Genomic DNA, 15436 nt, shown 5'->3' with positions numbered 1-15436 from the left:
AACAACCGTTCTCATATTTCTGTGTCTCGCATAACAGATGGTGTCGCAGATCAATAAAAGACTGTGATCCTCCACCCTGGGATAGCACAAGTTTGCTCTGGGTCAATCAGGTCTTTGAAAACTAAGCAGATGTGGGTTGCTAAAAGTTCGCTAAAAAGCGTGATAGGTCGCCAATTTTTAAGATCATTTTTTTCTCCCTTTTTATGAAATAAGGTCAGTATCCTTCCCCTAAAACTGTCAGGTAGTCGACCGGTCTTGTCAAACTTGTTAAAAACAGTGATCAAATGTGGTGCTAAAATGTCCCAAAAAGTTAAATAAAATTCCAAAGGGAGCCCATCCTCTCCTGGGGAGTTGGACTTCTTAAAAAGTGACGCACATTTTTTCAGTTCCTCCAGGGTAAAACTTTGTATTAAAAGCTCCTTATCGATCATTGTTTTTTTTCCATAAAATTTAAAACCTCTGACATCCTCTCTACTCGCGTGTCTTTCCAATCGTATAATTTTTGATCAAAGGTTTCCACTATATTTTGCAACTCACCATTTTCTTCTGTGGTTTCTCCATTTTCCTTCTGTAGTTTAAAAATGCCCGCACCCTTGTCCATGATTTTTTTTTAAAAAAAGTACCTTGTGCATTTTTCTTCTTCCTCAATTTCCCGTTCTCTACTTCTCAATTTCACCCCTTTGCTTTTAATATCTGCTACAATTGTCAATTCCTTTTTTACCTGTTTGATTTTATCATTAAAATTAATCCCTTTTTCTCTCAGTTTAAAATAACGTTCTTTTTTTGCAGTCCCGCCATGAGTTTCATTTCCTTTTCCTTTTTCTCCTTCCTGCTTTCTTAAAAAAGGCCCGAGTCCTCACTTTTATCATTTCCCACCATTGTGCCTGCGATTCAAAAAAATCCTGGAGGGTCTGCCACTCTCAGTACCGCTCCCTGCACTGGCCAACCAAGGTCTCATTTTGAAGCAGGGAGCAGTTCAGTTTCCACAGACCCCTTCCAAAAGTCACGGCAATGGGGATTTGTAATGTGCAGGACAAAAGCAGATGGTCTGAGAAAAAACGGGCATTAAAAATGCATCCAAAGGTGCCGAGTCTCGTGTAAAAATATAGTCTTTTCGAGAGGCTTTCGAGTGGTCTCCACTGAACCAGGTGAAACTTTGTCCTCTCTTTTAATTTAAAAACCTGACACACGTTTTGTCAACTTTAAAATCATCCCCAAGTCCCTTTTTGTCCTCTCTTCTTAACACGCAATTAAAATCTCCACCCATAATAGGTGGTCCCCGACCCAACATGTAAAATTGCAAACTTTCTGAAAGATCAAATCTGTCGTTTTTTTCATTAAAACCATAAATATTTATTTTTAATATTTTACTGCAAGACAACATTCAAAAAGGAGAGTTTGTTTGGGGAACTTGAGGGAAATATTCTACATTAGTTTGAGCTTTCCGAATTCAGGGGCCTTCCTCTTTTTGTGATCCTCGAGAGGACTCAGAGGAGAGATCTGAGGCTAATCATTTCAGTTTTGCCGCACAAGATGTTGGTGTCTCGTCAATTTGTGTCAGACTCGTCTCGCCGGGGTTACTTGGAGGCATTTCCTGGAGTGGACTAATTTCCCCGTGACTCTCCATTAATTGTACTGAGCCCTCTTCCTCCCCACTTATTTCCTCCTCCTCGTTTACAGGTTTTTAAGTTTCCTCCCCCTCTCCAATCCCTCGTTAACAATTTTCATTTCCGGTTCTCCATTTTCTTTTTCCTTATCCTTTTTATCTCGCATTCCAGCCTTTAATCTGTTGGCAAAAGATTCAGGGCAATTTCTGAAAAAATGGTCTGAGTCTCCACAGAGATTGCACTTTCCGCCATTGGGACATTTTTTAAACGTGTGCCAAATTTCTCTACGTTTGTCACAAATGACTTGCTGACATGCCTCTGCCAGGTGCCCGTGCTTACCACACTTGTGGCATGGCTTGGGCTGCCCTTGGTAATAAATGTAACCACGGTTTTCTCCCAAAACTATCATTGATGGGAGATGTTTCAGGCCCTGGAAACCCTGAGAGTCTTGCCATTGTTGAATGGGGACTCTCCAGGTGCAATTCCAGATGACGTCCTCATTTCTCACCTTCATATCTTGGCCTTTTACCGTGCAATATCTACCCAGCCAATAAATAATGTCATCTGCACTCACTGTCTCATTAAACGTTCTGACAATGACAGTTTTAGCCGCATTGTCAGTCAGTTTTTCAACATTGAATGCAAAAAATTGGGCTTTCTCATCCTCATACCGTGTCCAGAATTCATGTAAATACGCCGCAGAACTAAAACTCACATCAAAACCTTTGTGAAAAGGTTATGTTCAGATGCAATTTAGGGAGTCGACTTTAAACTTCAAAATTTGCTGGATTCATTTTCTGGAAAAATCAAGCCTTGACATAAGATCTACATCTTTAAATAAAAAGCGCACACTTTGGTGCCGACGCATGCCTGCACATTGCGGAGGCAGCACAATTTCAAACCACCAATACACAAACACAGACGATAAAAACTTACCTTCACTGAGACGACCTAAAACAATAAATAAATACAGTCCAATCAACCAACTCACACAAAACACACCGTGTAATCTCTCTTGAAACCTGGAAACAGGACAGGAGGCGATCGCAGTCTGAGCCAAAAGGCTGAGAAGCGATATCAGCTACTCGCCGGCATACACGAGCCGATTGTCCAGTTTAAAAGCCAAAGCTTCAGTTCATGATAATCACTTGTGACTCACGTATGGACACATCTTCCAAACAGCACTCATCAATGGTTTACAGGGACTGGCCACTGCATTGTTTTCGACATATAAAGTGACAGATGAGTACTTTGTCAAGACGAAACAAAAGTCCCTATGGTTGATTTCTCAGACTTCTCTTTGACATCACTAGGGGGTGCACCATTCCTGGAGATACTGCAATACAATGTCGGTGCATGGAGTGGACTCCAAATTGCCCCGATGTGTGATTGTGAGTGCAGCTGTTTGTCTCAATGGGCCCTGCGATTGGTTGGCAACTAGTTAAGGGTGTACCCCGCCTCCTGCCTGTTGACAGCTGGGATAGGCTCCAGCACTTCCCGTGAGCCTTGTGAGTATAAGCGGCAAAGAAATGGATGGAAAACCTAAGTGAGGAGAATTAAGGTCTGAGGTTACAAAGTAAGACAGACAAAGGAATTCTATGACCGATTTGGTGCTGCCACAGTCAGCCATACCGTAGGTGACCACCAGGGGTTCTGGTTCCATATTGCATTTATTTGTTTGTCACAACCAAGTATGTAAGGCTGTAGGAATAATTGTGAATATAATAATCATACATCTGCTTCCAATAAAGAAATGCTTTGCTCTCCTCTAGATAAAGTGGCAGCCGCTTACAAGGAGATACCACAGGAACATCTAATCATCATAAATTTTAGAACCAGAAATGATAACCACACATGTACTGAGCAATCTTACGCACACATGAACAAACAAGTGCACTTTCCAACTATGTTTTGCTCCCCCATCTCCTTTTTGTAACACCTATGTAAATAAGGGGCATTTTGAAACCAAATAAATAGAGGTGCTGAGGAGAGGATAATCAGAGAGTGCAGTGGTGAACTGTATGAGAGATTTCTTCTCCTCTCTCTCGCAAGCTGTGAAATTTGAACTTGTGTCTTTGCTTCCTTTTTGTCCTGTTTAATGAATGTCTAATTGGTAAACCTGACATTTACTTGGTCCTTCGAGCCGGATCTCAAGATACCTGAGATTTCGAGGAGCTGAGTCGACGTCCAGGCGAAAACCGTGGCCACAGCACTTGAGATCCTTTCTGGGACTGGGCCTCGGCTTTGTGACTGGAGACTGAGGGTTGACGAGAAGCCGAAGGAAGTAAAGACATCTATGGTGAGTAGGAAACTCACACACTCATGAGGAATGAGTGAATTTGCGCATCTGGGCGACTGCGGCAGAACCAAACCTTGAGAAAACTCATCCCTATCGAGCAGACAAATTCGTCTATAAAACATGGAAAAGGGCAACGTGTGTCCTGTACGTAGTTGAGCTCCGCGAAACGTGTGCTTGCGGGCCATAGTCAACCCCTGGACGACTGGCACTTCCTAAAATGATCCTTTTACGGTACGAGCAATCATTTAGATGATTTGTTTTTACTTTGACTGACTGGTGTAAACTTCATCCAATCTTTATATGATGCGTGCAAAGTCAATTCACTTCACAATAAGCAGCAGTTTGGAAAATGTCAAATTCATCCCAAGAAAAAAAAATGCTGCCTTCAACACTTTTCATGCTACTCCAAATTTTCTGTTAAACAAAACAAAACAGAATTGGATGTTGTTTTTTAAAACAGCCAAACAACTGTGCAAGTGGAAATTAAATTCACCCTCTCAAAACCTTCAAATACAGAACAATTCAAATCTTCCATGTTAGAATTAATTTACTTTTTTCTTGAACAAGAAACTGAATAGAAAAATTCCTGACAGGTGTTTGATTCATGTTTAGACCAATAAATGTCCTGGTTCAATTCAGAATGGCAGAAAGTTCTCAGCCAGCTCTACGTTCTCATTTGCTGACTCCCACGTCAATCACCAGACCATGTTCTACCTTTAAAAGACAGATTGAAAGGCAAATAAATTATGGTGTGGAATGTGAACACAAGAGGACATTGTTGTATCCATACGTCCATCCATCTATCCATTTTTCGCCGCTTATCCTCACAAGTGCCCCAGGACTGTTGAAGCCTATCAGAGCTATCTTCAGGCAGGAGGCGGGGTTCACCCTGAACTGATTGCCAGCCAATCGCAGGGCACATGGAGACAAACAACAGTCACACTCAAAATCACATTTTTAAAACTGAAAACGTGCATTCATTTATTTCGTGACATTGGACTGCTTTTATTTTGAACACTACTGAATATAAGTTTTGGAAATATATATATATATATATTTGCATGCGAGACAATATGAAATAGAGACCAAGCAAACGCGTGACCCTGTACAGACTGAAAATCCTGAAGTGGCAGTAATATATGTTTGTGTATGTTGAGCATGTCCAGTAGAAGTGACTCGAGGAAGTGGCAGACTGCTGAAGAGGAGACACATTTTTATTGCCCACAATTTTTAACTACAGAAAACCAAAAGAATTCCTGTTAGCAGAGGATGGTTTCAATCCATCGACTTCTGGGTTATGGGGCCAGCATGCTTCCGTTGCGCTACTCTGCGTCACTCATAACTTGACTTGTGCTCGGGAGAGAATGTTAATTGAAATTTGAAACATTATGGGAGAGAGTAGTGGAGGCTTGACTCAGGACAGAAGTCAGTATCTGTGAGAAAGATGAAGGCATGTGCTGGAAAGGAGAGGATTGAAGATGAGCCGAATAAAAACAGAATAAATGTGCGTGAATGATGATTGAACTGTCAGGCCAAAGATCGAGAGGAAGACCAAAAAGAAGTTTGTGGATGTAGTGAGGGAAGATATGAGGGCAGTTGTGTGAGAGAGGAAGATGCAGGAGATAGGCTCTGATGGAAAAAGATGACATCCTGTGGCGACCCCTAATGGGACAAGCCGACAGGAAAAGAAGAAGATTGTAGTTTCCTCCCACATTCCAAAGACATGCATTCATTGGACACTCTAAATTGCCCTTATGTGTGATTGTGAGAGCAAATGTTTTTGTTTCTATGTCTCCTGTGATTGGCTGGAAACCAGCTCAGGGTTTACCCCGCCTCCTGCCCGTTGACTGCTGGGATAGGCTCCAGCACTCCTGCAACTCTTGTGTGTATAAGCGACTCAGAACATTGATGGATGGCAACATGAAGCGAAACAGCGACCATGCTCCGACCCAGTGTTTCAAATCACTGGGCTTCAGGAAGAGCGACACAAGATCCAAAGCCTGAGAATCATTTGCCCATCACTAAACCCAGGCTAACTTTACTAAATTGGTGAAAGGGAGCACCATTGAGATTTCCTACTTGGACCGATGCGCTTCAGCAATTGTTGTACACTTGTTTCATTTGTGCAGTTGTGATGCTGATGAAAGACAGAGACAGTCACAAGAAGAAAGTCCATCCATCCATCTGAGCCGCTTATCCTCAAAAGGGTCCCGTGAATGCTGGAGCCTATCCCAGCTACCATCGGGGAGGAGGCAGGGTCCACCCTGAATTGGTTGCCAGCCAGTCACAGGAGACGTAGAAACAAAAACATTTGCTCTCACAATCACACCTAAGGGCAATTTAGAGTGTCCAATGAATGCATGTCTTTGGAATGTGGGAGGAAACTAAAATCTTCTTCTTTTCCTTTCGGCTTGTCCCATTTGGGAACGCCACAGGATAGATAACAGTCGCTCTCACACTCACACCTAAGAGCAATTTAGAGTTTCCGATGAATACTTGAATATTTTTGGGATTTCCACACAGGCAGGGGCCGGGATTTGAATCCCGTTCCTCAGAACTATGAGGCCAATTCTTGAGAGCTTCACCACCGTTGTTGAATCGTAGCAATAAAAAATAAACAGAAAATGTGCATTAATCTGGTTATTAACATTGGCGTGCAATTATATTGAGCACGACTGAAAATGATTTGCATCCCAGTGGTTCAAAATACGATTGTGAGGAGATCAACATTGAGAAAGTGAGAGTGATCATGTTTCATGATGAATACCAAAAATAAGCAACATTCTTCATTTTAGGATCAATTTTATTTCTTACAACCAAATAATGTTTCATGGAGTGTTTGGCAGATGTATAATGTGCTCAATATTTAATTGTATTTTTAATCTTTAAATCGGTCAAACATGAACAACTGCTTGTAGGTGTAGTGTTTACGCTGGACACAAAGACTGCCTTGGTGGAATATCCTGAGAGATTTGCATGCTCAACATGATGTCACACAGACCGAGCAAACCAGTGACCCTGTCTAGACTGAAAATTCTGACAGTAAGCTCCAGTACATGTGTGGATATCTCCAGTCAAAAATGCATTGAGGAAGTGGCCCTCAATCAATGAGGATACAAGTTTTGTTTCTCACTGAAGAAGAATGGAACCTCACATTCTGCTAGCAGAGGATGGCTTCTATCCATCGACCTCTGGGTTATGGGCCCAGCACGCTTCCGCTGCTCCACTCTGCTATATAATCTACTTAGTTTTATGTACTTTCGTACCCATATGAAAAGAATTTGGCAGCTGTTCATACCTGGATCAGATTCCAAGACACATTTGGTATTTGGTCAACTTTTATGATCCTTGGTGTTTACCCGGTCAAATCAAAGTCCTGATCAGTAGTGGTGCTTTTCTGGGTACTCTGGGATATTTAATGGACAGATCATTGAAAAGAGGATTTTTTTCCCAAATGGAAGGGAATTGAGGGAATGAAAACACAAGTCTTTATTGCACAATATTTCTCAAAATGAGAAAGACTTGAAAAAGTGGCATTCATGGAATTAGTTCTAAAGACTAATGCCACCATGATGATGGGACATTTTGGATTGAAGCCTGATGAACGCAGTCATCCTACCCACACCAATCAGCCGATAAGTCAAATGCAACAAAGCAGATACAAAAGTGACAGCGTACAGTATATGATGCACGTGTGCTCACATTATATAAAGTATATCTTAACTTACTATTGTAATCAATAAAGCCATTGAACATGTTGACAACGCCTGCAGACTTTTAAAAACTACCGTCCGGCACGATCACCGGGGGCTGCCAGCGGGCCCGCAACATTTCGTTACGGCTTCACTTCCCAAACATAATCGAAGGTAGCATGTCTGTTTATGAAAATATTCTAGCCCAGTAGGAAAAAAAAAGCAAAAACAACGACCCATCGCTGTTTTTCATCGTAAGACACCTCCAGTCAGATGGTCCCTTAAAATTCGCTTGAGTCGCTATGTATAATTTCATAGATTGATCATTAAAATTTTATTTGTAATTTCAAAAACACAAATATTTCTTTTTTTTTTATAGGAAAACACTTGTAAAGAGAAAGAAAAAAAGATACAAGAAGGTTTATATTATTATTTCTCAAATAAAAGTTTTGGCCTCAAACACGTTTTGATCTTTGGTTTCATTCAAGAATAGTTATAGATTTTTTTTTAAATCTACAAAGATTTGAACTTTGAGAGTGTTGAAATGGTGGCACGGTGAATCACCTGGTAAAGTGTTTGTCTCACAGTCCTGAGGTCCCCGATTCAATCCCGGACCCGCCTGTGTGGAGTTTGCATGTTCTCCCTGTGCCTGCATAGGTTTTCTCCGGTCACTCCGGTTTCCTCCCACATTCCAAAAACATGCAACATCAATTGGACAGTCAAAATTGCCCCAAGGTGTGTGAGTGTAAGTGCGACTGTTTGTCTTGATGTGCCCTGTGATTGGCTGGCAACCAGTTCAGGGTGTACCCCGCCTCCTCCCCGTTGACAGCTGGAATAGGTTCCAGCACTCCCCACGACCCTCGTGAGGATAAGCAGTGAAGAACAACAAAAAATAAATGTAAATGAGAAAAAATACTGTGAATGAGAAAAAACAACCACCTGTAAACAAAAACATGAAGTGTAAATGAAAACAAATCCTATGAATGGAAAAAAAAGCATCTTGTAACTTTTTCTCATGGGCTTCGGGGACCCCTTTTTTATTCGGGGGGCAATCAGACAATCAGACAAACGCTCCCTGCCCGTTTTTTTTTTTTTTTGTGATCTCAAGTAACTGAGCACTTGAATGCACCCTCTCTCTTTTTCTTTTTTTCAGTCCCGGGACCACACCAAAGCGCAATGCGGAGTATGCCTAAAACGCCACAGGACCGCAAGCCCCGCTGTTGTGGTTTTTAGGGTGAGGTCGACAATGATCTCCGGTCCCTAAGCCGATTGGGATACAGCATAAGATGCGCGGTTTCTCCCTGAGTGAATCAGCAAACAGAAAACAATGCACATTCATATATTGCTTCACTGTGAAAAAAAAAATGCACATGAACAACAACAAAAAAAAGTGTAACAGTGAGGCCGTGTAACGTGAACCGTGTTGCAGCAATGGAGTACTTTTATTTGCTTATGACGGCGATTGGGAGCAGAGCTGACTTCTCGCCTTGAGTTCCTTTGTGGCATCCTGGATCGCTATTGCTGTTTTCTTGGTAATCTTTGTAGGCCGGCCACTTTTGGGAAGGTTTACCACTGTTCCATGATTTTTCCATTTGAGGATAGTTGCTCTTGCTTTGGTTAACTGGAATCCTAAAGGTTTAGAAATGGCCTTTGAAACACTTTCCAAGCTTGTCGATGTGAGTTCCTTCATCTACTTTACACACAGGGCAAAGATACATTTTTGCAGAATAAATAAAATCACCATTTAAAAACAGCATTTTAAATTCACCTTTTACATTGGTCTGTTTACATTTGTTGGATGATTAAAGTGATGAAACAATGCAAAAAAGAGCATTGGTCTTGTAAACCAGGGGTCATGAGTTCAATTCTCACTGTGACCTTCTAGTTACATATGTGATCCCTTCCCGATTTTATTATGTGTTTGTACTCTATGTCAGTTTTGTTTACTCGCTCTGCATGTTCCCTCATTCTACATTTGGCTCTCTGTTCTGCTGGTTGACATTATTTGGCTGCTTGTTTTTGTTGCTGTTTGAGAAAATGGGAATTAGCGCAAGTGTTAGAGCACTCCTTGCATGTGAGATGTAGCGGGATCAATGTCTGCACTCTCCACTTGACTTTTGGTTGTCTCCTGAAGTCGGGGCATGTGCTTTAGCAGGGACACCAGGACTTCTTTCTTCTCAGCCACTTCATCCAAATCTTCTGTGGGAATGACACAACCGCAAAGTCAAAGAAATTGAACAGCGACCTAGGGCGCATCAAGTGCACGTATGGACACCCTTATTTGAACATGGTGTTTGTGATGGAAAAGTCGTGATGAGTACAGAAGTCCAAAAACAGAAAACCACTCACGTTCTCATCGAGGGGTTCATTCCTTTCAATCATGCCTTTCCAGATCTCATGTGAAGATTGAAGTCCCCCAGCAGGATGATGGAGTCCCCAGCAGGAGCATTTTCTTGCACTCCCTTGAAGGACTCCAAAAACGGTGGGTACTCTGAAGTGCTGTTTGGTGTATCGGTGCAAACAACAGTTAGGACCTGTCCCCACTACCCGAATGCGGAGGGAGGGTACCGTCTCGACCACCGGAGTGAACCCAAATGTTTAGCCAGGGAACAGGATAACCACACCTACTCGGTGCCTCTCACCGTAGGCAAGTCCAGAGTAGAAGAGAGTCCAACCCCTCTCAAGAGGACTGGTACCAGAGCTGGTCTAAAAATCACTGCGCCATTTAGGTCCTGAATACATGAAAGAAATGCTTACGAAATAAAAATCCAGAAGAGCTCTGCAATCGACAGACTCGGGTCAAATAGTGGAGTGTAAAAATCAAGGCGAACATGATGAAGAAGCTTTTCGCTATGATGCTGCATGCAAAGTTGCCAACAGAGGTGATGCCAGCTTCATGTGTGAATGTACAAAGTCCAAGTTGAAAAGTATTTTTCTCATGCTTTTTTTTATTGTTGTTGTTCTTTTAAGGGGTGGCACAGAATAGCAGCTGTAAAGCGTTGGCCTCACAGTTCTGAGGTGCTGGGTTCGGTCCTGACCCTGCCTGTTTGGAGTTTGCATGTTCTCCCTGTGCCTGTATGGGTTTTCTACGGTTTCCTCCCTTATCTCCTAAACATGCAACATTAATTGGACACTCTAAATTGCTCCGAGGTATGATTGTGAGTGTGGCTGTTTGTCTCAATGTGCCCTGCGACTGGCTGGCAACCAGTTCAGGGTGTACCCTGCCTCCTGCCCGTTGAAAGCTGGGATAGGCACCAGCCCTCCCGTGACCATCGTGAGGATAAGGAAATGGATCGATGGATAGATGTTGTTTTCAGGAAAACAAGGGAACCAGCTCAAGAGGAAGCTTAGCAGGTGAGTGGGAATAGGTTTGATACACACATTCTCCATTTGACTTCGAGTTGTGTGCTGGAGTTTCCTTTTTGAGTCAGTCCAGTTCTTTTGTTGTTGTTTTGGGCGGAAATGGGGAATTCGCTCAAGTAGTGGAGCGCTCAATTCGCATGAGGTTGTGAGGTCAATGCCCACATTCTCCATTTCCCTCTGTTGAATTCATTTTGAATTAATTTGGTAATGTTCTTTTCTTGTATTTTTGGCAAGACAGGGAAATTTGCTTGCTGAGCACATGAGATGGAGTGGGATTTGTTCCTGCAATCTCCTTTTGACTTTCAACTGTCTGTTGAAGTTTCTTCCACTCTTTGAAGAACACCTCTCCCAGTTTCAAAATAAATATTCCACTCATGAAGCATTTTATTATGTACTGTTTGTGCTTGAGTCAAGGATTCGCGGACAAATTTTACATGGAGTAGATTTACATCAGAGTTCAGATGTTCAAAATGTCTCAGCCCTGTGGACAAGAAAAAGACAAAAAATGGGCTTTAAACTATATAAATTATTTTCAGTCTCTTGAAGAAAACATCTTCGTTACTGGCTGACAAAGCTCATTAGTGTTGACTTTCACTTAACGAACAAACCCGCTAATGTTAGGGTAAATTGCCACAATTCTTGCAAGTGGCCAAGAATTTCTGAGTGATGTATCATCCACAACCAGCACCACATCATCAACTCAAAGATTTCTTTCAGGCATAGACCATCGTTGACGTTCTTGAAGCTGTGTGAGCTATTCTTCACACCAAAGTTTCCAGAAGACATCAGCCATATACTGTACTTGCTTCCATCTATGGTTAGCATATTGATCGTCCTCACAGAGCACTCCTGGCGGCAACTCTGGCTTGACCTTGAGCAACAGCAAATGATTAGGTGTCAAGACCCCCAAATCGTTGAGATCGGAAGATGCCCATGTGATGCGTCTGCTATTTATTATAGCTTCAGCCTCAGAGAACAAGGTGTGAAGACCTTCCTCTTCCAAGAACTGTTCTCTCGTTGTTACATTTAGAATCTTCCGAATTGTACGGATGAGTCGCTCCCAACTTTTTTCATGGTGTGAAGGAAGATTTGAAATTCCACTGAATGTCCCTTTGTTGCAAATCCTTTTTGAGCTTACTAATGTTCCATTCTTTGATTGCTTTTGTCAGTTCATTGTCAGCCATCTTGAAGTCCCGTTGTCGGAATACATTTCTTTGGCTTGTCCTCTTCTGGCAATTAATCTCCTGACAGCATACTAGCAAGCATCAGTGTCGAGTGAAGATGCAACCTCCAAGTGCACAGCTCGTATTGCGAGGCATGTTCAGGTCTGCCACAACCAGAACATGGGGTTGAACCCAAATGCACAACTCAGGAGGCGCAGAGGCAGTTTAGGAAGCATCTTTATTCAGACTGGTGTCGAGAACCCAACGGGCAGTCCACGGAAGCAGCAGTAAGGTTAGTAGGCAGGCATGAGTCGGTACAAGAGAGAGCAGGAACAGAATCAGGATATTGCGGTAATGAGGAATGAGACAAGGAGCTGGCAGAGGACCGTACGTGTGGTTCTATATCAATGGGACATGATTACTTGAGATGAGACGCAGGTGTGCGCCTCCGCTGATTGCGGAAGTTGTGTTCCGCATCTGGGACTGGGACGGCCAGGACACGGACCGGCAGGGCCATAACAAGGACGAGAAACATCCTTATTAATTTTGATCAATCTCACAACTATTGAAGGCTTGCGACACATAAAGTAAGACGAGTTCGCCATATCAGAGGTTGATCGATTCTCCTGAACTTAAACACAAACGCAAAGATACGTGTAATGATTTTTATAGAAATTTTAATAGAACAGGGAAATTACAAAACAACAGGGCAATGAAAGAAAACAAACAAACGACGGCAAACAAACATTGCCATAAGAATCTGAGTTATGACGTGAAGGGGTTAATTTTAATTTTAGGCAAGATAGCCTTCAGATATTTTCTGACAACAATCACATTTCATTAGAAAAAGAAAAAAAGCAACACAAGCTTTGAGTGCCACACAGTTAGGAGCAACTTCAATAGATTTGGCAAGATGTTTTGAATGTTTTGAGCCCCCGTAGCTCACTGGTTAGAGCACTGGTTTGGTAAAGCACGGGTTGTGGGTTCGTATCCCACTGGGGCCTCCACTCCCTGAGAAGGGCTGCGTCAGGAAGGGCATCCGGCGTAAAAAATGTGCCAAACATATGCGCGTTCATCTGAGATGAGATGCTGTGGCGACCCTGAAAGGGACAAGCTGAAAGAAGAATGTTTTGATTTCCATTTCTGAGACAGGACAGATTTTGGTGTTGTCCGCCTTTGGCTTGAAATTAGCTGGAACTGGCTCCAGCATGTTTGTGACCCTTGTGAAGATTAGTGCCATGGGAAATGGATAGCAGAAAAATCATATGTTGTGATCATCACGTGAAAATGTGCGTAAGATGGACAGGAGAGCACAAGGAGAAAATACAGATGACGGCATCGGCAACCCGGAAGCTTGGCCAGTCACAGCTTCAAGCAAGTGATCTTCAGCTGTTGAATAATATATTATTACATGTACTGTGGTACCTCTACTTATGAAAGCCTCTCCTAATGAAAGATTCCTCACTGTCTCTATTTACAGCTCAGTGTGTCCTATCATTATTCAAGCCACTTATTCTCACAAGGTTTGCAGGAAAGCTGGATCCTATCCCAGCTAGCTTCGGGGAAAAGGCTGATTACACCCTAAACTGGTCACTCGTCAGTCAGAGGGCCGATATCAACACCATCACTGAGCAGGAATCAATCACATACTGCCCACACCAAAGACAGGAGTGTTTACCACTACACCATCATTGTCTGTGGTCAGTGTGGTTAGAGCTATTAAAAAAAAATAATAGTTGAGGGGACTTGTCTCAGTTTATAGCAGGCATGTCAAACTAAGTTTGGCTCTGGGGCCAGATCAAGAAATTCTGTTCTCAGGTATGTTGGATCAGTAAAAGAATGTCAACTCCAAATATTTTTCTTTGTTTTTCAGTACGATGAGTTGGGGTTAGGGTTAGCCTCCAGACGGGAGACGGGATCTGCATCATGGCTAAAGATTGACATCCCTTCTCGCCTATGTGATGCCAGGAAAGTGCTCCAGCGTTGGCCAATGGGAAAGCAGCTCTATGGTGCCGCTTTAAAATCAAGATACAGTACAGGAATCGGTGGAATAATGCGCCATTTTTTTTTCCTTTCTTATCCTGAATTTCTTTCATAACTAGAGACAAATATTTCCCAGGGAGGAAGCTTTCATTAGTAGAGACTTTCATAAGGAGAGGTACCACTGTCTATTTAAGAATATTTTTTTCAACAGCTGAAGATCACTGGCTTGAAGCTGTGACAGGCCAAACTGACTTCCGGGTTGACGATGTCATCATCTGGATTTTCTCTTTGTGCTCTACTGTCCACTTGCACAGATTTTCACATCACAACATATTATTTTTCTGCTATCCATTTCCCATGGCACTTATCCTCAAAAGGGTCACAAGCATGTTGAAGCCAGTGGCAGCTAACTTCAAGCAAAAGGCGGATTACACCCTGAAATGATCGGCAGTCAGTCACAGGGCACATATCGATAACATCACTGAGTGACAATCGATCCCACGCCGCATGCACCAAAATCTGTCCTGTCTCAGAAATGGAAATAAAACATTCTTCAGAAAACATCTTGCCAAATCTATTGAAGTTGCCCCTCACTGTGTGGCACTCAAAGCTTTTGTTGTTGTTTTTTCTTTTTCCAATGAAATGTGATTGTTGTGGAAAAATGACTTTTTATTGAAGGCTATCTTGCCCAAAATTAAAATTACCCCCCTTCACGTCATAACTCAGACTCCTAAGGCAATGTTTGTTTGTCCTCTTTTGTTTTGCTTATTTTCTTTCATTGCCCTGTTTTTTTTTTTTTTTTTTGTAGATTTCCTTGTTCTATTAAAATTTCCATAGAATGCATGACGTGTATCTTTGCGTTTGTGTTTAAGTTTAGGAGAAACGATCAACCTCTGATATGGCGAACTCGTCTGAGTTTATGTGTCGCAAGCCTTCAATGGTTGTGAGATTGATCAAAATTAATTTGGAGGTTTCTTGTCCTTTTCCCAAACTTATTATGGCCCTGTCGGTCCTTGTCATGGCCGTACCAGTCCCCGATGCGGAACACAACTGCCACAATCACCGGAGGCACGCACCTGTGCCTTGTCTCAAGTAATCATGTCCCATTGATAAAGAACCACACGTACGGTCTGGCCTCTGCCAGCTTCTTGCCTCATGACCGCAATATCCTGATTCTGTTCCTCCTCTCTCTTGTACCGACTCATGCCTGCCTACTGACCTTACTGCTTCTTCCGTGGACTGCCCGTTGGGTTCTCGACACCAGTCTGAATAAAGATGCTTCCCAAACTGCCTCTGCGCCTCCTGAGTTGTACATTTGGGTTCAACTCC

Source organism: Syngnathoides biaculeatus, chromosome 15, assembly GCF_019802595.1.
Source record: "Syngnathoides biaculeatus isolate LvHL_M chromosome 15, ASM1980259v1, whole genome shotgun sequence".
Classification (NCBI taxonomy): domain Eukaryota; kingdom Metazoa; phylum Chordata; class Actinopteri; order Syngnathiformes; family Syngnathidae; genus Syngnathoides; species Syngnathoides biaculeatus.
Note: the sequence above shows the minus strand (reverse complement) of the source record.